Genomic DNA, 27,376 nt, shown 5'->3' with positions numbered 1-27,376 from the left:
CTAAGGGATCAAAAGTTCAGAGGAGGATATGGGTGATAGGATAATGTTTGAATTGGCTTTTGATCCTTTGCTTTAAGGTGGGAAGGATGAATAGCAGATTCAGTGGATGCATAGAGGGGAGGTATTCCAGGTGGAGGACGTGGAATAAACAGATGCACACGAGGACCAAATAGAGATGCAGACTTGGTGAGTGACAGCTACACGAGTTTGCCAGAGAACAGGACTGATGATAGCAAGAAATGGGAGATAAATTTTAAAAAGTATATCTGGGCTGGGCATGGTGGCTCATGCCTGTAATCCCAGCACTTTGGGAGGCCAAGGTGGGCGGATCACTTGAGGTTAGGAGTTTGAGACCAGCGTGGCCAACATAGTGAAACCTCATCTTTACTAAAAAATACAAAAATTAGCCAGACATGGTGTTGCATGGTTGTAATCCCAGTTACGCAGGAGGCTGAGGCACGAGAATCTCTTGAACCTGGGAGGTAGAGGTTGCAGTGAGCTGAGATCATGCTACGGCACTCCAGCCTGGGCTACAAAGTGAGACTCTGTCTCAAAAAAAAAAATAAAATAAAATAAAATAAAATAAATAAAATAAAGTGTATCTAGGCCATGCTAGGTAGAGTTCTGAAGGCAAGTTAAAAACTTTGAATTGTATTTTTGTCAATAATGGGGAATGATTAAAGAGTTTTAAGGGCAGGTGTGACATGATCAAAGGAGCTCTCTAGAAGAGTAGTTTCTAGACGTTGGATGGTAAGTAGATGCTAGTTTGGCTGCCTAAAATCTGTGTGGGGATGTTTGAATAACACAGATTCCCGTGATGAGCTTGGGGATTCACCAGACACACATCTCTACCGATTGTCTTTTCTCTTTTTCCTTGTCCCTGATGGTCAGGTTTCTTTTCCACTTTAAATAGAGACCCCCTTTCTTGCTCCCTCATATTTATTTGTGACAACAGTTAATTGTGACTTCTGGTTCGTGTATCTGTTATGTCTGAGGTTACTCAACTCAGTTCTCTAATGTTTGGCGACTTCTAAGTTTTTCCATTTTGGAGGCCTTGCTGATAAGACTCATGAAGAATTCACCCTTCTCTTTGGAGTCCCTAAATGAATTAAATCCTTTGGGTAATTTTTTTTTTTTTGAGACCAGGCCTGGCTCTGTCACCCAGGCTGGACTGCAGCAGGACCATCATAGCTCACTGCAGCCTCAACTTCCCAGGCTCAAGCAATCCTCCTGCCTCAGCCTCCTGAGTAGATGGGACCACAGGCATTTCCCACCAGACCCAGCTAATTTTAAAGTTTCTTGTAGAGACAGGGTTTCTCCATGTTGCCTATGCTGGTTGTCAACTCCTGGGCTCAAGCAATCTGCCTGCCCACCTTGGCCCTCAAAAGTGCGAGGATTACAGGCGTGAGCCATTGTGCTCAGCCTCTTATGATAATTTTTAAGAGACAATTTTCCTATTTTTCTTTTGTCTTCACTTTTCCAAGCTAAATAGCATCTGTCCTTTTAATTGTTCCAATTGGGTCATGGTGTCAGACCTTCAATATTGTGTCAGGTTCTAGTAAACCTGTGATCTTCTTAGATGCTGGCACCCAGGATGGCATACAGTGCACTAGATATGATTATGATCCACATAAACTAAAGTGGGACCATTCCCCCCAGCACCACCTGCCACTGGACACTAGATCTCAGCTCAGCATCAGTAAGAGCTCAGTGGCCCCAGCACTTTGCTGTTCCTTGTAAAGCTTTTGGCCACTAAAGCCTCTAAGCCTTTTCTGTTCTTGCTCCTCGTCATACCTCTTTCATCAATTGCACATGTGGTTGATTCCTAGAGAGTTATTGAGGAACTGGACTCACGACTTTAGCTCATTGATGATCCCATCCAGCTTTCTTGTGAAGGGTAATTTAGTGTAATTTTGGCCCAGTGGTGATTCCATCCATTTTTCTTGTTCTTTTCTTTTTTTAAATGACATAAACCAGTATTTGCTTTTATTTCTAGGTCTTATGTTCTAGGTTTGGTTATAGCCCTTTATTTTTTCCCTAAAACTAAAAATTAAGCTTCTTTGTATGTTTTACCATCAGTCACAAAGAATAAGAACTTTTTTTTTTGAGACAGAGTTTCGCTCTTGTTGCCCAGACTGGAGTGCAATGGTGCCATCTTGGCTCATGCAATCTCCGCCTCCCGGGTTCAAGCAATTCTCCTGCCTCAGCCTCCCGAGTAGCTGGGATTACAGGCATGTGCCACCACGCCTGGATAATTTTGTATTTTTAGTAGACATGGGATTTCTCCACATTGAGGCTGGTCTTGAACTCCTGACCTCGGTTGATCCACCCGCCCTGGCCTCCCAAAGTGTTGGGATTACAGGCGTGAGCCACCGTGCCCAGCCAGAATAAGAACTTTCGAAACAGACTTTTGTTTTGTCCTTTAACTGGTGCATAAGGTCGCTGATTTTTTTAGATGAGTGAACATGGAAAAGAAAATTGACACCTAGGAGATAGATAACATGTGATATATATTTTTTTAATAATTCAGGTATAATTCATATATCATAAAATCTATACATTTTAAAGTATATAGTTCAGTGGTACTGTTTCCTCCATTGTTTCTTCTACCTCTGAGAGATCATAATGTCAGCTTTTTAGAATACTAAGTTGTGAAAGCATCACCACTGTCTAATTCCAGAACATTTTCATTACTGCCAAAGAGACTCCATACCAGCTAACACAGCTAATAGCCACTCCTCATTTCCTACCCCGCCAGCTCCATTTAGACTCTGTCTTCCTGCTATTCTCTATGTGTGGACACTTGAGCCTTCCATTTTGGGAGCTGAATGGCACATTTTTTTTTTCCATTACATCATAAACTGTAGAGGGGAGAATCTCGCATTTACAGAGTTCTGATATCCCATTTATTAAATTATGCTGGATTCTTAGGAAGCAGTGAACCCATTTGCAATAGCAAGGGGGTTTTATCACCATCATCTCCTCCATCTGGGCTTCAGTTTCTTCAATATTCATATTATTCTTTCCAGTCAAATGCCTATTTTCTTTAAAGAAAAGAAAGAAGCAAAATAAAAGTTGACCAGCCTGGGCAATGTGGTGAAACCCAGTCTCAAGAACAACAACGACAACAACAACAGCAACAGCAACAACAACAGTTAGCTGGGTGTGGTGACGCATGCCTGTAGTCCCAGCTACTCAGGAGGCTGAGGTGGGAGGATCACTTGAGCCCAGGAGGTGGAGCTTGCAGTGAGCCAAGATTGCATCACTGCACGCCAACCTGGGTGACAGAGCAAGACTCTGTCTCAGGAAAAAAACAAAAAACCAAAACAACAAAAAACCAAAAAAATCAAAATAGAATCTGAGCAGTCCTGCTTTCTCTATGATCTGTTAACAGCGTGCCATAATCTTTACTCAAGGGACTTCTATCTTTCTTGTCCTTGCTCCAGACAAAGTCACAGAAACCTTTATATTTCTGCTCGCTGTCCTAGCAGCACTTGCGCATTTTGGGTGTTGGCCTTCCTGACAGTTTCCATAGGTTTGGACCCACGTCTGCATTTCCTCTTGGCTGTGGACCTCCATCTGCGGTGAGTCCATCCTTTCCAGCCCTGAGCTTGCTAAGGTACTTTTGGTGTAGCTGCATCAGTCCTTGCTCTCCATTCTTCTTTCTAGGAACAGTTTCCAGTAATTAGTTCAGAATTTTCTTTCTGAAAGCCCTACCCTCTCTGCATAATCTTTCCTCACAGAACTCCAGATCGAGTCCCCAGAGGTATGCTCTTTTCCTGCCACCGCAGGACAGGAAACTGTCAGTTTTCCCTATGCCAATGGTCATTGTTCCAAAATGACAGAGTCTCTTTGTTCCCCAAGGTTCTTGTCACTTTATCTTCACCAAACAATTCTTCCGTGTTGATCTAGAAAAGTAGTTTCCTCCATTATTTCCTCTACCTCTGAGAGATCATATTGTCAGGCTGAATTTGTCAGATGCACTTTCACAAATGGAAAAGGACATTGCCTTGGTAAGACCTTTGTAGTACGTGATTACGTGTTCTTTTATAAACATTCATGAAGTATACCTTGTAGAAATCCACCTGAGAGTAGGGATGAAAGAAAAGGAGGAAAGTTGTGTCCAGAGTTGACAAAAAACAGGGCCACAGAGGTACATACCTGGTTTCTCTAGAAAATGATGGTCATTTTAATCACCGCTTTTTGGGAGTAGTGAGGGAATTTACTTACTTTCCCATGCAGATAGATGATTAAGTTAGAATTCTGGCTCTGCCCTAACTGTATGACTTTAGGCAAATTAATTATCCTCTCTAATCTTTGTTTTCCTAATTTAAAAATTATATTTTGCAATCCAGGAGCATAGAGTTGAGTTGCCCTGAATATACACTTCCAGGTTTCCTCATTTGTAAAATAAGAATAAGAATACCCAGTTTAAAGAATTTGTGGTAGATTAAAAATGGCTGCAGAGTTTTTGACACTCCTCTCATTGACAGGTAAAATCTATGTCTCTGCACCTTCAATCTGTTCACTATAATTGTTTGACTAATAGAATATGGTAGAAGTGACAATGTGCGAGTTTCTGAGCCCAGGCCATAAAAGACTGGTAGTTTTTACTTCTTTTTTCTTGGAAAGCTTTCTCTGGGGTCTTGAGCCAACACATAAGAAGTCCACATACCCAGAGATTGCCATGTTGGAGTCTTAGTATGCAGTAGTCCCAGTTGAGCCCAGCCTTCCAGGCCATCCCCACAAAGGTGACAGACATGCCAGTGAAGCCATCTTGGACTCTCCGACCAGCCCTTTTGTGAGCTGATTACCAGCAAGGGGCCTCACTGATTGCAGTTGATGCCTTGTAGATCAAAGGAACTGCCCAACCAAGTCTCGATCAAATTCCTGACCCACAGAATCACAAGACATGATATAGGTTGTTTTAAGCTGTTAATTAAGCAGCAGTAGATAACTGGAACAGAATTTGGTACCTGGGAGTGGGGTGCTAATAAAACCCTAACACACGTGACACTGGCTTTAGGGCTGGGCAGTTGGCAGAAGCTGGAAGTCCTTGAGGAGCCAGTTAGTAAAAGCTGGAAGGCCATTGAAAAGACTGCTGGTGGAACATGGAAGGACATGGAGAAAACTGGATTTGGAGGTGGGAAAAAACGTGATCCTTGTGGAGGAAAATTTGACAACATTGTTATTTGTAATAATGTGGAAAATAGAAAATAAACCTAGCAAACTGGTGGATTTGGGCAGAAAGATTTCCTGGCAGAAGGTCGAAGATGCCAACTGATTCCTTTGAGCCACTTATGATAAGCTATGGATAGAGAGAGATAAACTTAAAAAAAAAAAGAAAATTTCTAGTTTTCAAATAATTTTTAAAGGAAATATAAAGGAGTTAGGCCTTAATGGATTTGAAATTAAAAGTGATTCCATACCATCAGCCCCAAATCCCATCTAAAATGTATTTTAACCTACAGTAAATATGATAATGGAGGGTCTAAATGCTGAAATTCAGAGGAGCTAGATTGAACACGAAATCTGATGTTTTATATGCTGCTAATCCTCTTCAGGGAACGTTAGGGTAAGCCAGGGCAGGAAGAGAAGTAGGGAAAATTGGAAAGGTAAAGGAAAAGAATACTTAGCTGCATCACTCAGTCAGAAAGCTGTAAGAAAATGTGTGTCGAACTTTCCCTATCATTGGAAAGAAAAATAAATAATGAAAACTGACAATAAAGACACGAAGGGCTAATTTTCAATTTCAATTTGTCTTTTTGAATGATGCCTCTTTGGAATTTTATGAAGGGTAAATGATATTTGAAATTAAATCTTTTAAATGAGTTATCTTTTGGGTAGTTATTTTGCACACCTTTAAAATGCATTTTACTTATTTGTGGTGGGTGGAGTAGAAAGATGAATTCTGGAGAAGTTGAGAGGAAAATAATTTCAGGAGGTAATGGATGAACTTGGTCTGGAAGATTAATCAGGGCAGTTGTAAGAGAGTGCCAAATGCATAACCAGAGTAGAACTAAATATCTGATTGTAATTAAAACTTTAGGTTTCTAATGGCTGCATGAAAGGTATTTTAATAAACGTGAAATGCACTTTCTAAATGGCACGCTAACTTTTAATGACTTGGGTGTTTTGTTTGATTAGTAACCTGGACTGTTAAATTAAAGCCAACTGCAAGTGCATGATAAAATATTGATGGTTTCAGGCAAATGAATTGGGGGAGTTATGCTTGACAGATTTTTTGTATCATTAAGGATTTTAACTGGTGGAAAATATATATTGCTGGTGCTTAAAGATAGTTAAAGAGGATCTTCCTGTTTATATGACCTCGTTTCAATTTTACAGTAATAATAAGGGAGAAATCTGAATTATTCACAGATGATTGGTCAAGAGAGGTCACTTAATTAAAAAAGTGTTATTTTAATTACACCTGTTTCACATTCCTGGAATAGGAAATTAAATATTTTGCAGCATTTGATTATTTCTGTTTCACAGAATACCTGGACTTTTGCTGATTCTTGTGAAGACCTTACATTGTCATGTGCGAGGCTTTTACTGCTTGTTAGTAGGGAGTTTTGCTTTAAGAATCAGGATTTAAGAAATAGTTTTTTTATAGTCAGTTTTAGAACTAATGCAAGAAGAAAAAACATATAATTTTATGGGCATATGTACACGTGCATGTGTAATATATATAATATTGTATGTGAAATGGAATTTCTAGAAGGAAATAAGAGGCATGGTTACTTCCAGGGAGCAAAGCTGTGGAGTCACAACAAAGGGAAGTTTTATTTCTTTGTTTTTGTGAAATGAAAATATGTTTTGCAGTGAGAATGTCTTAGTTTTATGAAAAAGTTTCCCTTTGAAACCCAAATTTATCTTTTAACAACTTAACTGTTCCTTTTCATGTGTCTTTCCCCATAACAGAACATTTTCTCAATTTTGCCAGATGATATGGTTATTTTTAGGGAGGTTTTATCACTGCATCCTTCCTTCCTTCTCTCCTTACAACCATTCATTGATCCTCAAATATTTAGCATTTCTTGTCTCTTAATGCTTTTTATAGCCTAAAAAAAGTAACTTTTGGACAAAGAGAACTGAGCAGTGTTTTAAAGGTAGTGCTCTCTCTGTTAAGATTTTAACTGTGGGAAGGAAAGGAAAAATGTAAAACTTTGAGAAAATGAAGGAACTTAGGGAGGGATGATAGGACAGGAGCTTAGAGTGGCCTAGCATTGTGTGCTTAGATATTCCCTCACATATAAGGAAAACACTAGTGCCTTCTCAATTAGTGAGAGACTTGCAAAGTGCTCGAGAGACACCCTGAGTAGTGATGGAACAGCCTCTTCATAAAGGAAGACTCCAGCCCCTTCCCATGGTGATGACTTTTGGGTACTTTAGGAACACAGGAGGTTGGACATCGAAAAGACACAGGGAAATTCCTGGACAGTATTTGGCACAAGTGTGCACGTGTGCACACACCCACACCCACGCACACACACACCCACACCCACACCCTCCTGTCCTATTGCCTGCTCCTCAAATGATTGACCCTCAAGGGGATAAAGGATATAAAATTAATTCAAACTTTGCCGCTTACTTGTTGTATTGCTCCGAGCTAGTTTCTATACCTTTCTGGGCTTCTTGACTATGAAATGAAGACATTTATTCATGTCAGAGTTGTTCAGATTAATAAACTTATCCTCAACTACTATATTAAAGTTCAGTAAAAAATTTTTTGGACTTCTAAGGAATTCTAGTTGATTAGATTTATCTTTGAGATAACTAATGTTTATATTAATAAGTAGTAGTAGTAGGCTGGGTATTGTGGCTCTCACCTGTAACCCCAGTTGCTTTGGGAGGTCATAGTGGGAGGTGTGAGGATTGCTTAGGGACAGGAGTTTGAGACCAGCCTGGGCAACACAGCAAGCCCTCTGCTCTACAAAAAAATTAAAAAATATCTGGGCATGGAGGCATGCATCTGTAGTCCTAGCTACTGAGGCGAGAGGATTATTTGAGCTCAGAATTTGAGGTTACAGTGAGCCATGATCGCACTACTGCACTCCAGCCTGGGTGATAGCATGAGAACCTATCTCTAAAAAAAAATAGTAGTAACAATAACAGCTACAATTTATTAACTATTCCCTGTGCTAAGTGCAGTTCAGTGCACTGTCTAATTTCTTCTGCAACCCTATGGAGTAGGATAACCGTTACAGATGAAGAAAATGAGGCTCAGAGAAGTTAAGTAACTTGTTAGTAAATGACAGATCCAGAGATTAGAACTCACAGCATTAAGTAGCATATAATTTGGCTGCTATACCAGAAACCCAAATTAAATAGCTTACACAAAATAGACCATTATTACTTTCCCATGAGGGGCTGTGGCTGAGAAGGTGAGAGTCTCAGACTTTCTAGCTGTTGTTCTGCCATCCTCAATGTGCAGCTTTCATTTTATTCAAGATAGCTGTTCCAGCAGTTAGCATCCCACTAACATTTTAAACAGCAAGGAGGAAAAAGAGGCAAATGCAAGGCAAGCTCCTTTCCTTTTAGGGCATGGACCCTGAAATTCTCCACGTCACTTCTGCTTTCATTTTTGGTCAAAGCTAGGTCATGTGGCAAACTACCTGGGAGCGAATCTGGGGAAGGTGGTCATTTTCTGGATAGCCACATGTTCCACTAATTTTTGCTTTTTTTCCCTAAGGAAGAAGGGGAGAGTGGATATTGGAAGAGTAGCAATATCTTCCTCACCTATCTTTTAAGACTGCCGAATTTAGGCTCTTAACCATTAGGGTGTAAGTGAGCTTCACTTTGTCAAAGATGTCAACATTAGGGAAAACTTTCTAACAAACAGAGCTGTCCAACCCCACAAAGGGGAGTGAGCTGTATGCACTGCAGGTTATCCAAACAGATGCTAGTTGGCAAACACTGCTGTACACTGCATGAGTGTTCTGAACATGTCTGCTGTGTATCAGATAAGTGTTAGACAATCTTGTGTTTCTTCCAGTTCAGAAATTCTGTAGTTCGATTCAAATTGCTTAGTGGCCATACCATGCATATTGGCCCCACAAACATATGTTTGTATAAAACCATGAACAAACTCGTGGACTCTACTATGCAGAATGTTATCTATAGATTTAGATCTATATTTGAGCTTTAATTTTAAAGTTCTATGTCAGGCGGGGCGTGGTGGCTGACACCTGTAATCCCAGCACTTTGGGAGGCTGTGGCAGGTGGATCACCTGAGGTCAGGAGTTTGAGACCAGCCTGGCCAACATGGCGAAACCCCGTCTCTACTAAAAATACAAAAATTAGCTGGACGTGGTGGCATGTACCTGTAATCCTAGCTACTCGGGAGGCTGAAGCAGGAGAATCGCTTGAACCCGGGGTTGGGGGGCGTGGAGGTTGCAGTGAGCCGAGAGCTTGCCACTTCACTCCAGCCTGGGTGACAGAGCAAGACTCCGTTTCACAAAAATAGAAAAAGTTATATATCACATACATACCGAACTTAGTATCTCTTTACCTCTTTTTTTTTCTGAGATGGAGTTTCGCTCTTTTGCCCAGGCTGGAGTGAACTGGTGCGATCTCCGCTCACTGCAACCTCTGCCCCCACCTCGGCTCCCTCCCGGGTTCAAGCGATTCTCCTGTCTCAGCCTGAGTAGCTGGGATTACAGGCGCCCACCACCATGCCCGGCTAATTTTTGTATTTTTAGTAGAGATGGGGTTTCGCCAAGTTGGCCAGGCTGGTCTCGAACTCCTGACCTCAGGTGATCCACCCGCCTTGGCCTCCCAAAGTGCTGGGATTACAGGCATGAGCCACTGAGCCAGCTGGCCTCTTTTACTACTTGTATTAGTCCATTCTCCAATTGCTATAAAGGAATACCTGAGACTGGGTAATTTATAAAGAAAAAAGGCTTAATTGGCTCATGGTTCTGCAATCTGTACAGGAAGCATAGCAGCTTCTGCCTCTGGGGAGGCCTCAGGAAGCTTCCAATCATGGCGGGAGACAAAGCAGGAACAGGAGTCTTACATAGCAGGGGCAGGAACAAGAGAGAGACGGGGCAGATGCTACAGACTTTTAAATGACCAGATCTCACAAGAACTCACTCACTATCACAAGATTGGCACCAAGGGGGTGATGCTAAAACCATTCATGAAGGATCCATCCCCATGATCCAGTCACCTCCCACCAGACCCACCTCCAACAGTGGGGATTGCAACTGAACGTGAGATTTGGGCAGGGACACAGATCCAAACCATATCATGTCTTCTTATACCATATTATTCCCCATTTCTAAGTGTGCTACACTTTTCTAAGCTTCCCACAAGAAATTTCTCCCTATCATCTCTACCAACTCAACTGTTACCAACATTGGATAGATTTTACCCCTTCAATAGGCTCTTTGATTTTTTCATCCCTTCTCCCATTCCTTCTGCCATCCCTGTAGGTCATTCTCTCTTCTTCCTCTTGTGTCTAGACTGCCACACTAGCTTCCACAACCAGCCTCCGGGTTGTGTCCCCTTCTACGGAGTCTTTACCCCACAGACATGCTGGTTCATGTTCCGTGGCTTCCAGCGCACTCCCATCTGCCTCCTCTTGCCTCCAACTTTCATAGGCTCCTTGCCCTGACTCTAGTCCAGGCCCTGCCTACCTCCACTCCACCCGATCCTGATCCTACCAACCTATTCCTCTTTTCTGCACAAACATGTTGATTCCTTGTTTAGTCTTTCTTCACTTCTCTCTCTTGCTCTCCTCTGCCCTTCCCTTCTTTTTTCCTTTCTTCGTTTTACTAACAAATAGTTTCGGAGTGCCTAGCCAGTGCTAGTCTCTGGAGATACTGGTAAGCTGAGAGAGTTCCTGCCCTCGTGGAGCTTATAAACTGGGTTACAATTGCCTGTGTCTGTTACGTTTGTTTATGCCTCTGAGTCTTGTCTCAGTCTGTTTCATGTGCCTGAAAGCTCTCTTTTCTTTCCTCTATCCAGCTAAACTGTGTGCCAAACTCTAAGGCCTAACTCAAGTCTTACTTCTTCAGGCACATCTCCAGTTGCTTCCATGTCCTTCTGTTTGTGAATGCCTTCAGTGCTCAGTCACTGCAGACTTATTTTTTATTTTTTTATTTTTTAGGTAGGGTCTCACTTTGTCACCCAGGCTGGAGTGCAGTGGCACTATCTCGGCTCACTGCAATCTCCACCTCCCAGGTTCAAGCCATCTTCCTGCCTCAGCCCCCCAGGTAGCTGGGACTACAGGTGCATGCCATGAAGCCCAGCTAATTTTTGTATTTTTAGTAGAGACAGCGTTTTGCCATGTTGGCCAGCCTGGTCTCAAACTCCTGACCTGAAGTGATTCACCTGGCTTGACCTCCCAAAGTGCTAAGATTACAGGTGTGAGCCACTGTGCCTGGCCTACTGCAGAATTGTTCTTTTTCATGGTGAGCTAATGGTATGAGACTCTTGAGAGCAGGAAAAATATGCCTTATCTATCTATCTATATGTAGATAGTCATATATAGCCACATATAGACCCCTGTTTCTTTCTGTGTGTCTAACAACCTTGACATCCCAGATCTTTCAGAATTCTCTGATTTGTAAAAGTGGAGTTATTTTTGTTCAGGCTCTTCACCTTTTCTGACGTGTATTCCATTCAGAGCCAAGTGTAATCTTTGTGTGTTCTCATACCACAAATAGCCCTTTCAACATTCACTAAAGGTATCTCTAGCACTTAGTGCCATTTTCCATGTGGTAACAACATTCTGATGACTTCATGGCCATTGCTGTGTGCCCTGAAGTGAGGAGAGAATGACACAGGAGGGAGAATTGAGATGGTTAACTGCTTGACCTTTGGAGTAAGACAGACCTGGGACCAAATTCCTGCTCAGCTAGCCCCAATCATACTGGCTCTGTGATCGCTTGATCACTGTAACCAGCTCTGTGATCTTGCTGAAATCACACCAAGTAGTTACGTGATCTTAATCACACTAACTATAACAGCTATGTGATTTTAATCACACTAGCTCTGTGGTCTTGCTCAATCACGTTGACTAGGTGTATGATCTTGAGCAAATTTCTTAACCTCTGAATCTCAGTTTTCTCACCTATAAAATGGGAATGAAGTTGCTGTAATCATGGCTAAGTGAGATAACATAGAGCAAATAATTAGTATAGTACCTGGCATATGGCAAATTGAAAAAAATAATTATAACATTGTGATTTTAGAATAGCTAACTAGGGGCTGGGCGCGATGGCTCATGCCTGCAATCCCAGCACCCTGGGAGGCCAAGGTGGGCAGATCACTTGAGGCCAGGAGTACGAGACCAGCCTGGCCAACATGGCAAAACCCTATCTGTACTAAAAATACAAAAAGCAGCTGGGCATGGTGGCGGGTGCCTGTAATCTCAGCTACTTGGGAGGCTGAGACAGGAGAATTGCTTGAACCCGGGAGGTGGCGGTTGCAGTGAGCTGAGATTGTGCCACTGCACTACAGCCTGTGTGACACAGTGAGACTCTGTCTCAAAAAAAAAAAAAAAAAAAAAAAAAAAAAAAAAAAAAAAAAGGAATAGCTAACTAGGCCAACTAGGCTCATTTACCAAGTGACTGTCTCCCAAACACTGGTGTTATGGTGTTCAACATTCACATTTGAGTCTCGGCAAAAGACAAATTTTATAGGTCATGGGTCTTTGGGACCACTGTGAATGCTAAATCCATGAATACCAGAGGTTTGGTAAGCTCTGTGGTCCCTCAGCTTCTGTCACGGTGTTGGGTCTTTAGAGAGGCTCAGCATATGATTTATTGATTCATGATGGGGGATAATTAGGTAGGAAGAGTTTGAGTAGACAGACATAGTAGTTAGAAAGACAGACTGTTCAGGGCCCTTATAGCCACCTGCATCCAAATCCAACTTTATTCTGGGTTGGAGCACAACTTGATCCTCTCTGTGAGAACGCAGCACATGGCCTTCTCTAAAGATTTTATGAATGGGAGTGAGAAATGGAGGAGAGCCAAAGATAGCAGCTGGGCTATTCTCTTGGACCATGCAACATAAAAAATCTTTTATGGAATAGGTTCTACGTTTGTCTGGCACAGTGCAGGAAGGGTAAATGTTCTCTAGCGGCGTTCTCCACGCCCTCCCCCATGCCAGCTCTCCTTTGTGATCCCTGGGAGAGGGTGCTTCTCCAAGCACAAGCCCAGGAGTAAATGGTGCAGGCAGAGAAAAAGAATCCTCCCCTGCGCCGCAAGCCCCTCTGGAGGCTGCTGGCCCAGACAGGGCAGGACACAAGGCAGTTGCACAGAGAATAAAGGTGTGTGTGTGTATGTAGCTCAGGGATCTGAACAAAGCTCCAGTGGTGACAAGCATCACAGGAAACCAGACTGAGAGCTAGTCACCGGCCTACAGTGTACGCCAAAGTGTAGCAAATCTGTGGCAGAATATGTGTGATTGCATGGAAGCAAAACTCAGATGATCCAGTTAAGTAGTCATCCATGGGAAGGCCGGGTAAGAGCAGCATGAACTGTGGACCACTGGAGTTCTGCGGGTCAGAAACAGAAAGGCAACATCAGGAATTAGGGAAGCTGCCCTGCTATGAGGCCAGGTGGTTTTAAAAAATTTTTTAAAAATAGAGACAGGGTCTCACTGTGTTGCCCAAGCTAGTTTTGAACTCCTGGGCTGAAGCAATCCTCCTGTCTCGGCCTCCCAAAAGTGCTGGGATTATAAGCGTGAGCCACTGCACCCAGCCTAAATTAAAACAAAAACAAAAACAAAAACTAAATTCACTAGCAGAGTCGGAGGAATTGGTTCTGATATTTTTTGGTTGGGAGGAACCCCCACCCCCTCACCGCTCACCGAATACCTTGAGAACCAATTTGTGTTATGAAGCCCAAATGGTTCATTTCCAGATTCCTTACTAATGTAACCCTGTGTAACCCTATACCCTTTTCCTGACCCTCAGTCACTTTTCTTCCTGGCTGAGGGCTGATCTATCACCTTTGGAAGAGCACACAGGCAAAGGAGGAACAGCAGAGAGGGCTGGGGCTGGGGCTGGGATGGATGGTACACCCACCATCTCAGGGTGACTGGTGGCTGTGTGGGTGTGGGGTGCACTCTGAGCCTCGCCTGCATGCCACTTTTTCATGGCATTGCCATCTATGCCTTTGAAGCAGAAAAGAAATCCCACTTTCCTTTGAGGCCCCTTTTGTAATATGGCTTTCCTCTGGCTGGTTGGATTAGTTAAAATTTCATCAGCTTCCCTTAAAAGAATTTCATATCTTGAAAAGTGAGGATATCTCTTGAAGATGTTTGCCACCTTCAAGAAATAAAGAAAAGAATCTGATGTGCTCTTATTCTAGAAACTTAGTACTTCTTGTAAGCTTAAACCAAGTCAGATGGTGTGCTTCAGAACTATATAGACACATTTGCGGTTGTTCAGTGGTTATATAAAAAAAATGAGATTCCCACTTCCTTCTTCACCATCCCAATGTTCTGTATTCTTTGGGGTGCGAGAGTGGGCAGGTTTACAGACCCTGGCAAAAAACACACACATTCTGAAAACCAACTCAAAATAATAGCAGCCAGCATGAGATGATGAGACCAAAGCAGTAGGGGGCAGTGTGACACAATTGAACAGAGGTTGCTAGTCTAATAAAACATCAGAAACAAGGCTCTTTGAGACAACAAAGGCAAAAATTGTGCTAAGAGCTGTAAATCTTGCATGCTAAATTCTGGTGCAAGAGACAGTCGTGGTTGTATCATAATTAAACATGCTACTAAAACATAAATTTCTTACTGATAACTTCCTCTTAGTGGCCTCATTTCCCAAGGAGTGAAAGAGAGCTGGTCACCCATTAGCATTAATTGGAAAGATTTCTGGTGTCTTCAGCACAGATTTGCCTTTTGTGTACTGGAAACAACAAAGGAAAAATAAATCACCATTGTCATAGCCATCAGTGTTCCCTAATCATCTTTATGAATATGAGGCTGTGTTAGTGCTGAAGGACGGGGTTTGTTGGTTGACTCCAGCCTCCTCCAACCTTGGAAGGCAGCGGGTGGAGAAGAAGGACCATTTATAGGTACTGTATTGGTTTCTTTGGGCTGCTGTAATAACGTACCACAAACTCAGAGGCCTTAAACCACAGAAATTTATTCTCTCACTTTAGGAGGCTAGAAGTCCAAAATCAAGGTGCTGGTAGGGATGTGCCTCCAAGTCCTGTGGGGGTGATACTTGGTTGCCTCTTCTTGGCTCATGGTGGTGGCCGTAGATCCTTGGTGTTCCTTGGCTTGTGACAGCAGAACTCTAATCTCTTCCTCTGTCTTCATGTGGTGTCGTCACTGTGTCTCTGTCTTTACATGGCTGTCATCTTATGAGGACATCAGCTGTGTTGGATTAGGGGCCCACCCTAATCCAGTATGACCTCATCTTAACTAATTATGTTTATAAGGATCCCATTTCCAAATAATGTCACTGATATGGTTTGGGTCTGTGTCCCTACCCAAATCTCACCTTGTAATTCCCATAATTCCCATGTGTTGTGGGAGGGACCCAGTGGGAGATGATTGGATCATGGGGGCAGGTCTTCCCCATGTTGTTCTCATGATAGTGAGTCTCATGAGATCTGATGGTTATTATAAGAGGGAGTTTTCGTGCACAAGCTCTCTTCTCTTGTCTGCCGCCATATGATTTGTGCCTTTCACCTTCCACCATGATTGTGAGGTCTCTCCAGTCACATGAAACTGTAAGTCCAATAAACCTCTTGCTTTTGTAAATTTCCCAGTTTCAGATATGTCTTTATCAGCAGCGTGAAAATAGACTAATATAGTCACCTTGCGAGGTACTGGGGATTAGTCTTTTTTTTTGTTTGTTTGTTTTTGAGACAGAATCTTGTTCTGTTGCCCAGGCTGGAGTGCAGTGGCATGATCGCGACTCACTGCAACCTCTGCTTCCTGGGTTCGAGTGATTCTCCTGCTTCAGCCTCCCAAGTAGTTGAGATTACAGGCAGCTACCACTATAGCCGGCTAATTTTTGAATTTTTAGTAGAGATGGAGTTTTACCATGTTGGTCAGACTAGTCTTGAACTCCTGACCTCAAGTGATCCACCTACCTAGGCCTTCCAAAATGCTGAAATTATGGGTGTGAGCCACCACACCGGGCCAAGGCTTTTGATACATCTTTTTTTTGGGGGGACATAATTTATCCCCACAGGTCATAGATATTTTTGAGTTGTTTGGATTCTGCCACCTGATCTGACCTGTTACCATATCATGGCATCTCTCAAACAGGGCCAGTCAGTTCCGGCTGCCTACCAGCCTACTACATCTTCCTATAGACTATTTGCTAAACAGTTACCTGAGTAATCCTTTTAAAATGCAAGTTGATCAATATAAGCTCCTGCTCAAAACCCTCCAATGACTTCCTATCCCTCTCAGAATCCCCAGGCTTAAGTTTTTTGGCCCCTGGTGTTTCTCTGATTTTTTTTTTTTTTTGGAGACAGGGTCTCACTTTGTCTCCCAGGCTGGGGTGCAGTGGCATGAACATGGCTCACTTCACTACAGCTTCCACCTCCCAGGCTCAAGCGATCCTCCCACCTCAGTCACATACGTAGTTGGGACTATGGGGATGCACCACTATGCGTGGCTACTTTTTGTATTTTTTGTAGAGATGGGGTTTTGTCATGCTGCCCAGGCTGGTTTCAAACTCCTGAGTTTAAGCAATCTGCCTGCCTCAGCCTCCCAAAGTGCTAGGATTACAGGCATGAGCCACTGCTCCTGGCCTCTTTCACCTCTTTTAACGTCCCTTTCTCCAGCACTTTACTTCATGTACTTCCCCTTTGACATGACAGGCTCATTTCACCTGGGCCTTTGTCCTGCTGTTCCTTTTGTCCAGAATGCTCTTCCCAGAAACGTGCATGGCTGCCTCCCTCATTTCCTTAAGGGCAATGCTTGCATATCACCATATTAAAAACAACCCACTCTCTTTTCCCTGCCTTTTTTCTCTTCACTTATCCCTGTGTGAGAGTTAATCATATATCTGTTTGTTTATTGCCTGTTTCCTCACTATAGTATAATCTCTATTAGGAGTGAAACTTTGTTTTGTCCACTGCTATATCCTCAGTGTCCAGAACAGAGCCGGGCACACAGTGGGTACCCAATAATTGTCTATTGAATGAGTGAATGAATATATCTCATTTAAACCTCAACCTATTTCTCAAGCTATGTCACATAGCAAAAGACTGATCAGCTACTTGAAGGAAAAGCCAGAAATCAAACCCAGGTTGGCCTGACTCTCTCCACGATGCAAGAATATCAAATATTTTGCTTATTGTTGTTGTAAAAATGATAATAACTACCACTGATCCGCTGTTTACTTTGTGCAAGGTTGTATCCTAAGCCTTTTGCATGTGTTACTTTTTTGTACTCAGGATACCTCTCTCAGGTAGTGTTTATTTTCCTCATTTTATACATGAGGAAATTGCCACTAAGGAAGTTTGAATACTTTTCCAAATTCACACATCAAGTGGAGAAAAAGAATTCACATCCAGTCAGGCTGGTTTCATAATGTTACTGGTGGCAAGTCTGGGCAGGCTCCACAGTCCTTGATCCTTGTCTTCTTGGGAGAAAGAATTCAGCCAAGAGACAGAGTAGATTTAAGGCAGAAAGGAGAGTTTATTGAAGCAAAGAAAAGTACACTCAGAAGGAACCAAGTAGGCAACTCAAAAGATTAAGTGCCTTGCCTGATCATTGGTTCAGGGCTCTGTAGATTTACTATTTTCTGTTTTTTTTTTTTTCCTCCTAGTCTCTTCCTTTCATCCCTCCCTCTGGGCAGGCTGTTGGCTAATCAATGCCTACACAGTGTTTTGCCGTAATTTGGGTGGGGCCACATATGAGTTTGGTGGCTGAAGTTATGCGCATGCTCTCTTAGGGCAATTTTGCCTTACAGGTCTAGTGTTCCCGGAGGAAGGTCATATCCAGGTCAGACTCTGCCACTTTGCCCCTTTCTCTGCATGCTTGCACATGTCCCCAGAGGAAAGTCACACTCTACTATTCGAAGTTCTTATCAGGATGTTCTTGCCCATAAGCTCGAGATGTGTCCTGTTAGGAAATTTCCCTCTCCCTGTTGCCAGCTGCCTGACAATTGCCTGACAGTCACCTGACATTCTTTGGGGCCCTATCCTGCTCTGCTCATATCTGCCTATCTACCTACTCTAACATTAAACGTCTCATATCCCCATACTGACACTAGCTATGTCTGTCTGCCTATCATTTATAAATGTATCCTGCCATTATTGAGCTCCTATCCTATACAGAGGACAATTTCAGGTGGATAGGTTTTCAGAGAGTGATTCTTTTTATAGGGAGAGGTTAACATGTATTGACGACATACATTTTGATTTTGGTGGTGGTCACTCAATTCTATACATTTGTCAAAGCTCATCATCCTGCCCACCTAAAAAGGGTGAATTTTACTATATATAAATAATATTTTAATAAGCCTAACTTTTAAAAAGAGTTAATTGTGACCTCCTCTCCCCTAATTAAATGATGTTTACAAAAATTTTAATGCTTATGTAGAAAGGTAAATGAGTCAGGATAAAAAATACTATACTTAAACGAATAAAAATATTAATGATCATTGCCTCCTGGAGGTGGGATCATGAATGGTTATTTTTATCTCTCTCATGAACACATCATACTTTCATAAAAAAGAAAATTAAATATTTTTACAAGAAATATTTATAAAAATTAAAAATCTAGTATCTTTTAAGGTTGTGAAAATATACAGAAAAAAACTAGAGAGAAGAATATTAAAATGGGCTGGGCGCGGTGGCTCACACCTGTAATCCCAGCACTTCGGGAGGTCGAGGTGGGCAGATTGCTTAAGCTCAGGAGTTCAAGACCAGCCTGGCCAACATAGTGAAACGCCGTCTCTACTAAAAATACAAAAAATTAGCCGGGCGTGGTGGTAGGCGCCTGTAATACCAGCTACTCAGGAGGCTGAGGCAGGAGACTCACTTGAACCCGGGAGGCAGAGGCTGCAGTGAGTGGAGATTGTGCCACTGCACTCCAGCCTGGGTGACAGTGCAAGACTCTGTATCCAAAAAAAAAAAAAAAAAAAAATTTAAATGGCAACAATAATATTAACTTTGGGTATTATTTTTTCTTGTTTCTTTATGCTTTTCCGCTTTTGAAAATGTAAAGTAAAAAGATTAAAAAATATTTCTATATGAAGCTTTTACTACATTTATAACCATTAAAAAACCATAAAAATTTGAGGTGACTTTACATACTTAATATGTAAAAAATTACTTTAAGTCTAGCCAATCCTGTTGAAATACAAGAGACATATGATTGTGAGACGAGAGAGAGAGAGATGGCAGATCTGGATGTTGCAGGCAGAGGCATTGGGTGGCAACGTGTTATTTTGCTGATTTGGTGGAGCATCCTGGATTGTCATTCCTACCCAGAGCAGTCACTTGCTTTCTGTGCCCTGTCAGTTATCAGAGAGGAGGTGGGTAAGCCCACCACAAAGGCTGCTACTGGGTTTTATCTGAATTCTATCTTACACCATGGCATGGCCATGATACTGTGTGTTGGCAGTTTTTTCTGTTCTGCAAAGCAAGAAGCAGCAAGTCATGGGGACTGACTAAGACCATGCAATTCAGACATGGTAGGATGGGACTTTCTTACCCTTTTTCTTTTCTTTCCTGTCCCACTTCCTCTTCTTTAGGTAGGGACAAGGTCTCTGGCAAGACAGAGAAAGGGAAAATACAGAGATATTGGATAGTAATGTTGTGACAAAGTTTCAAGCTGTGAGTTGAGGAAGATTCCACTTCCCACTCCTGCTAGAAGTACCCAGTTCTCTTAGTCATGAGAGACCTCTCTCCACAGGATCCCTCAATCCAAGAGGCCCTTCACTGCAAACAAAAGCAGTTCTTGGAAAAGACTCCTGATATGGCTTACTTAAGTCACCAATCTAGTTCTTCATGTTTGTTCCACATGAAAATATATAAAAGTATCCTGAGAGGACCCACAGACCCTCTGAAGGAAGCAGACTGCTCCTATAGGACCCAGGAGACACCACAAATACCGTGCTGGTATCCATGGCTGAGAGACCCATAGATGGTTCACATCACAGGACTCTGTGCAGACAACCCCCAGTACCAGCTTGGAGCTGGGTAGACTTGTTGGGTGGCTAGACCCAGAAAAGAGACAATAATCACTGCAGTTCGGCTCACAGGGAGCCACATCCATAGTAAAAGGGGGAGAGTACTACATCAAGGGAACAATGTGTGGGACAAAAGAATCTGAACAACAGCCTTCAGCCCTAGACCTTCCCTCTGACAGAGCCTACCTAAATGAGAAGGAACCACAAAACCAACTCTGGTAATATGACAAAATAAGGCTCTTTAACACCACCAAAAAATCACACTAGTTCATCAGCAATAGATCCAAACCAATAAATCCCTGATTTACCTGAAAAAGAATTCAGGAGGTTAGTTATTAAGCTAATCAGGGAAGCACCAGAGAAAGGTGAAGCCCAATGCAAGGAAATAAAAAAGAAAGAACACAAGAAGCGAAGGAAGAAATATTCAAGGAAATAAACAGCATAAAGAAAAAATAATAAAAAATTCAGGAAACATTGGACACACTTATAGAAATGCAAAATGCTCTGGAAAGTCTCAGCAATAGAATTGAACGAGTAGAAGAAAGAAATTCAGAGCTTGAAGACAAGGTCTTTGAATTAACCGAATCCAGCAAAGACAAACAAAAGAATAAGAAAATATGAACAAAGCCTCCAAGAAGTCTGGGATTATGTCAAATCACCAGACCTAAGAATAATCAGGGTTCCTGAGGAAGAAGAGAAATCTAAAAGTTTGGAAAACATATTTGGGGGAATAATTGAGGAAGACATCCCCAGCCTTGCTAGAGACCCAGACCTCCAAATACCAGAAGCACAAAGAACACATGGGAAATTCATTGCAAAAAGATCATCACCTGGGCACATTGTCATCGAGTTATCTAAAATTAAGACGAAGGAAAGAATTTTAAGACCTGTGAGACAGAAGCACTCGGTAACCTGTAAAAAAATAAAACAACAACAATAACAGCAAAAAACCGTATCGGATTAACAGCAGATTTCTCAGTAGTAACCCTACAAACTAGAAGGGATTGGGGCCCTATCTTCAGCCTCCTCAAACAAAACAATTATCAGCTAAGAATTTTGTATCCAGTGAAACTAAGCATCATATATGAAGGAAAGATACAGTCTTTTTCAAACAAATGCTGAGAAAATTTGCCACTACCAAGTCACCACTTCAAGAACTGCTAAAAGGAGCTCTAAATCTTGAAACAAATCCTGGAAACACATCGAAACAGAACCTCTTTAAAGCATAAATCACACAAGACCTATAAAACAAAAATACAAGTTAAAAAGCAAAAACAAAAAACCCAAGGTACACAGGCAACAAATAGCATGATGAATGCAAGGGTACCTCACATCTCAATACTAACATTGAATGTAAATGGCCTAAATGCTCCACTTAAAAGATACAGAACCGCAGAATGGATAAGAACTCCCCAACCATTGGCTGCCTTCAGGAGACTCATATAACACATAAGGACTCACATAAACTTAAAGGGGTGGAAAAAGGAAAAATTATGCAAATGAACACCTAAAGTGAGAGGAGTAGCTTTTTTTTTTTTTTTTTTTTAAGACAAAATTTTGCTCTTGTTACCCAGGCTGGAGTGCAATGGTACAATCTTGGCTCACTGCAACCTCCGCCTCCCAGGTTCAAGTGTTTCTCCTGCCTCAGCCTCCCGAGTAGCTGGGATTACAGGTGCCCACCACTATGGCTGGCTAATTTTTTTGTATTTTTAGTTGATATTGGGTTTCACCATATTGGCCAGGCTGGTTTAGAACTCCTGATCTCACTCAGGTGATCCACTTGCCTTCGCCTCCCAAAGTGCTGGGATTACAGGCATAAGCCACTGCGCCTAGCCAGGGATAGCTATTCTTATATCAGACCAAACAAACTTTAAAGCAATAGCAGTTCAAAGAGACAAAGAGGGACACTATATAATGGTAAAAGGCCTTGTCCAACAGGAAAATATCACAATCATAAACATATATGCACCAACACTGGAGCTCCCAAATTTATAAAACAATTACTAGTTGACCTAAGAAATGAGATAGACAGCAATACAACAATAGTGGGGGACTTCAGTACTCCACTGACAGCACTAGACAGGTCATCAAGACAGAAAGTCAACAAAGGAACGGTGAATTTAAACTATACCTTCGAACAAATGGACTTAACAGATATATACAGAACATTTCATCCAGCAACCACAGAACACACATTCTATTCAATAGTGCATGAAACTTTCTCCAAGATAGACCATATATGATAGGCCATAAAACAAGCCTCAATAAATATAAGAAAATTGAATTTATATCAAGCACTCTCTCAGACCACAGTGGAATAAAACTGGAAATCAACTCCAAAAAGAACCTTCAAAACCATGCAAATAAAAGGAAAATTAAATGGAAATTAAATGGAAAACTTGGAAAAACATGGAAACTAAATAACCTGCTCCTGAATGAGCAATGGGGCAAAAATGAAATCAAGATGGAAACTAAAAATTCTTCAAACTGAGTGACAATAATGACACAACCTATCAAAACCTCTGGGATACAGCAAAGGGAGTACTAAGAGGAAAGTTCATAGCCTTAAATGCCTACATAAAAAACACTGAAAGAGCACAAACTGACATTCTAAGGTAACACCTCAAGGAACTAGAGAAACAAGAACAAACCAAACCCAAACCCAGCAGAGGAAGGGAAATAACCAAGATCAGAGCAGAACTAAATGAAATTGAAACAAAAAAATACAAAAGATAAATGAAACAAAAAGCTGGTTCTTTGAAAAGGTAAATAAAATTGATAGACCATTAGCAAGGTTAACTAATAAATTAACTAATAAAAGAAGAGAGAAAATCCAAATAGCCTCATTAAGAAATGAAACATGAGATATTACAATTGACACCACTGAAAGACAAAAGATCATTCAAGGCAACTATGAACACCTTTATGCACATAAACTAGAAAACCTAGAAGAGATGGTTACATTCCTGGAAGAATACAACCCTCTTAGCTTAAATCAGGAAGAATTAAATATCCTGAACAAACCAATAACAAGCAGCAAGATTAAAATGGTAATTTAAAAATTGCCAACAAAAAACGTCCAGGACCAGATGGATTCACAGCAGAATTCTACCAGACATTCAAAGAAGAATTGGTATCAATCCTTTTGACACTATTCCACAGACACAGAAAGAGGAAACACTCCCTAATTCATTCTATGAGGCCAGCATCACCCTAATACCAAAACCAGGAAAGGACATATCCAAAAAAGAAAACTGCAGACTGATATCCTTGATGAATGTAGATGCTAAAATCCTTAATGAAATACTAGCTAACTGAATCCAATAACATTTCAAAAAGATAATCCAACATGATCAAGTGAGTTTCATACCAGGGATGCAGGGATGGTTTAACATATGCAAATCAATAAATGTGACACACCACATAAACAGAATTAAAAACAAAATCACATGATCATCTTAATAGATGCAGAAAAAGCACTGGACAAAATTCAGCATGGCTTTATGATTAAAACTCTCAGCAAAATTGGCATACAAGGGACATACCTCAATGTAGTAAAAGCCATCTATGACAAACCCACAGCCAACATAATACTGAATGGGAAAAAGTTGAAAGCATTCCCTCTGAGAACTGGAAAAAGTCAAGGCTGCCCATTCTCACCACTCTTCTTCAACATAGTACTGGAAGTTCTAGCCAGAGCAATCAGACAAGAGAAAGAAATGAAGGGCATCCAAATTGGTAAAGAGAAAGTCAAACTGTCACTGTTTGTTGACGATGTGATCGTTTACCTTGAAAACCCTAAAGAGTCCTCCAGAAAGCTCCTATAACTGATAAAATAATTCAGCAAAGTTTCCAGTTACAAGATTAATGTACATAAATCAGTAGCTCTTCTAAAGATGAACAGCAACCAAGCAGAGAATCAAATCAAGAACTCAACCCCTTTTACAACAACTGCCAAAAATAAAATAATAAAATAAAATAAAATAAAATACTTAGGGATATACCTAACCAAGGAGGTGAAATACTTCTACAAGGAAAACTACAAAACACTGCGGAAAGAAATCATAGAAGACACAAACAAATGGAAACACATCCTATGCTCACGGATGGATAGAATCAATATTGTGAAAATGACCATACTGCCAAAAACAATCTGCAAATTCAACACAATCCCCATCAAACTACCACGATCATTCTTCACAGAATTAGAAAAAACAATTCTAAAATTCATATGGAACCAAAAAAGACCCTGCGTAGCCAAAGCAAGACATAAAGAATATATGCATCACACTACCTGATTTCAAACTATACTATAAGGCCATAGTCAACCAAAACAGCATGATACCGGTATAAAAATAGGCACATAGACCAATGGAACAGAATAGAGAACCCAGAAATAAACCTAAATACTTACAGCCAATTGATCTTCGACAAAGCAAACAAAAACATAAAGTAGGGAAAGGATACCCTTTTCAACAAATGGTGCTGGGATAATTGGCTAGCCACATGTAGAAGAGTGAAACTGGATCCTCATCTCTCATCTTACACAAAAATCAACTCAAGATGGATTAAGGACTTAAATCTAAGACCTGAAACTGTACAAATTTCTAGAAGATGACATTGAAAAAACCCTTCCAGATATTGGTTTAGGCAAGGATTTCGTGACCAAGAACCAAAAAGCAAATGCAATAAAAACAAAGATAAATAGTTGGGACTTAATTAAACTAAAGAACTTTTGCATGGCAAAAGGAACAGTCAGCAGAGTAAACAGACAACCCACAGAGTGGGAGAAAATCTTCACAATCGCTACATCTGACAAAGGACTAATATCCAGAATCTGCAAAGAACTCAAACAAATCAGTAAGGAAAAACCAAACATTCCCATCAAAAAGTAGGCTAAGAACATGAATAGAAAATTCTCAAAAGAAAATATACAAATGGCCAACAAACATATGAAAAAATACTGAACATCATTAATGATCAGGGAAATGCAAATCAAAACCACAATGTGATACCACCTGACTCCTGCAAGAATGGCCATAATCAAAAAATAAAAAAAACAGTAGATGTTGGCATGGATGTGGTGAACAGGGAACACTTCTACACTGCTGGTAGGAATGTAAACTAGTACAACCACTAGGGAAAACAGTGTGGAGTTTCCTTAAAGAACTAAAAGTAGGCCGGGCGCGGTGGCTCAAGCCTGTAATCCCAGCACTTTGGGAGGCCGAGGTGGGTGGATCACGAGGTCAGGAGATCGAGACTATCCTGGCTAACACGGTGAAACCCCGTCTCTACTAAAAATACAAAAAACTAGCCGGGCGTGGTGGCGGGCGCCTGTAGTCTCAGCTACTTGGGAGGCTGAGGCGGGAGAATGGCGTGAACCCGGGAGGCGGAGCTTGCAGTGAGCCGAGATCACGCCACTGCACTCCAGCCTGGGAGACACAGCGAGACTCCGTCTCAAAAAAAAAAAAAAAAAAAAAAAAAAAAAAAGAACTAAAAGTAGAACTACCATTTGATCCAATAATCCCACTCCTGGATATTTATCCAGAAGAAAATAAGTCATTATATGAAAAAGATACTTGCACATGCATGTTTACAGCAGCACAATTTGCAATTGCAAAATTGTGGAACGAACCCAAATGCCCATCAATCAATGAATGGATAAAGAAACCGGTATATTTATACAATGGAATACTATTTGGCCATAAAAAGGAATGAATTAATGGCATTTGCAGTGACCTGGATAAGATTGGAGACTATTATTCTAAGGGAAGTACTCAAGAATGGAAAACCAAACATCGTGTGTTCTCATTGATATGTAAGAGCTAAGCTATGAGGACGCAAAGGCATAAGAATGACACAATGGACTCTGGGGATTTTGGGGGAAGTGTGGGAGTGGGGTGAGAGACAAAAGACTACAAATAGGGTGTGGTGTATACTGCTTGGGTGATGGGTTCACCAAAATATCACAAATCACCACTAAAGAACTTACTCATGTAACCAGATATCACCTGAATCCCAATAACTTCTGGAAAAAAAGATATATAAAAGAATATTTGTTATTGAGACACTTCTGTGTGGGTGTGCTTTCTTCTTTCTCCCTGCAGACTTTAGTGAACAACAGAGTCTTACAATTTTGAGTCTGTGGTCTTTATTTACACAATACAGTGTTTTCCAAACTGTGGTATGTGTACCACTGGGATGATTTCCGGCGGTACATGAATGAAAATTTTTAATTTTAATAGTTATGTATTTGTTTTAGTAATCATTAGAAAAATATAACCACAGGGGCCAGGTGCAGTGGCTCCTGCCTATAATCCTAGCACTTTGGGAGGCTGAGGCAGGTGGATCACTTGAGTCCAGGAGTTTGAGACCATCCTGAATAACATGGTGATACCCTGTCTCTACAAAAAAATACAAGAGTTAGCTGGGCATGGTGGCACATACCTGTAGTTCCATCTACTTGGGGGGCTGAGGTGGGAGGATCGCTTTTGTTAGAAAGATTTGATAACTTCTGTTGTAAAATTTATGTCTAAGATTTGGTAGGGGGCTCACAGCTTAGGGTCAGGGTTTCCAGCTACTTCTGGTAAAGGAGGTTAAACCATAGTTTCTGTGACAGAATTATTCTGTTAAGCATTTTTATTCTGGATGTGCATAACTTTAAAAAATGCAACTTTTCAGTAATATGTCATTAAATAAATATAATATAAAAACGGCTTCAAATTTAGGTGTTATTTGATGATTAACTTTAAACATGTGTATTCTAATACAAATCTGATACTTAATTTAATTAAGCAAATGTTTCATACAACTCTTACTACTATTAATAGTGCCACTATTTTTACAACGCTTTAAAATTATTTTGCATTAATAAAATGAACATTGGCAGAAAACTCTATCATATTAGGCATTCACTCTAGCCAACTCAACTTACTTGGAAAACTGAGTTATCAAATTTTAATTTATTTTTCAATTATTATTAATATTCAGATTGGTTTGCATTTATGACCAAACTGTATAACTTGAAAGGGATCCAGTAAAGAAGGCCCCAGAAGTAAATTCATTCAATAATATGTATTTAGCATTGACGATGTGTGTGGTGGAAAGGTACCATGCACGGCTGAGCTAGGACTTGTTGGTTTCTAATTCCAGTTTGGCAACTTGCTTAGTCTTTGCCTTAAGTTTTCTTATCTGAAAAATTCAATAAATATATGTATAATTCTGTGCTAGGCA

This window comes from Macaca fascicularis, chromosome 7, assembly GCF_037993035.2.
Source record: "Macaca fascicularis isolate 582-1 chromosome 7, T2T-MFA8v1.1".
NCBI classification, from domain to species: Eukaryota; Metazoa; Chordata; class Mammalia; order Primates; family Cercopithecidae; genus Macaca; species Macaca fascicularis.
Note: the sequence above shows the minus strand (reverse complement) of the source record.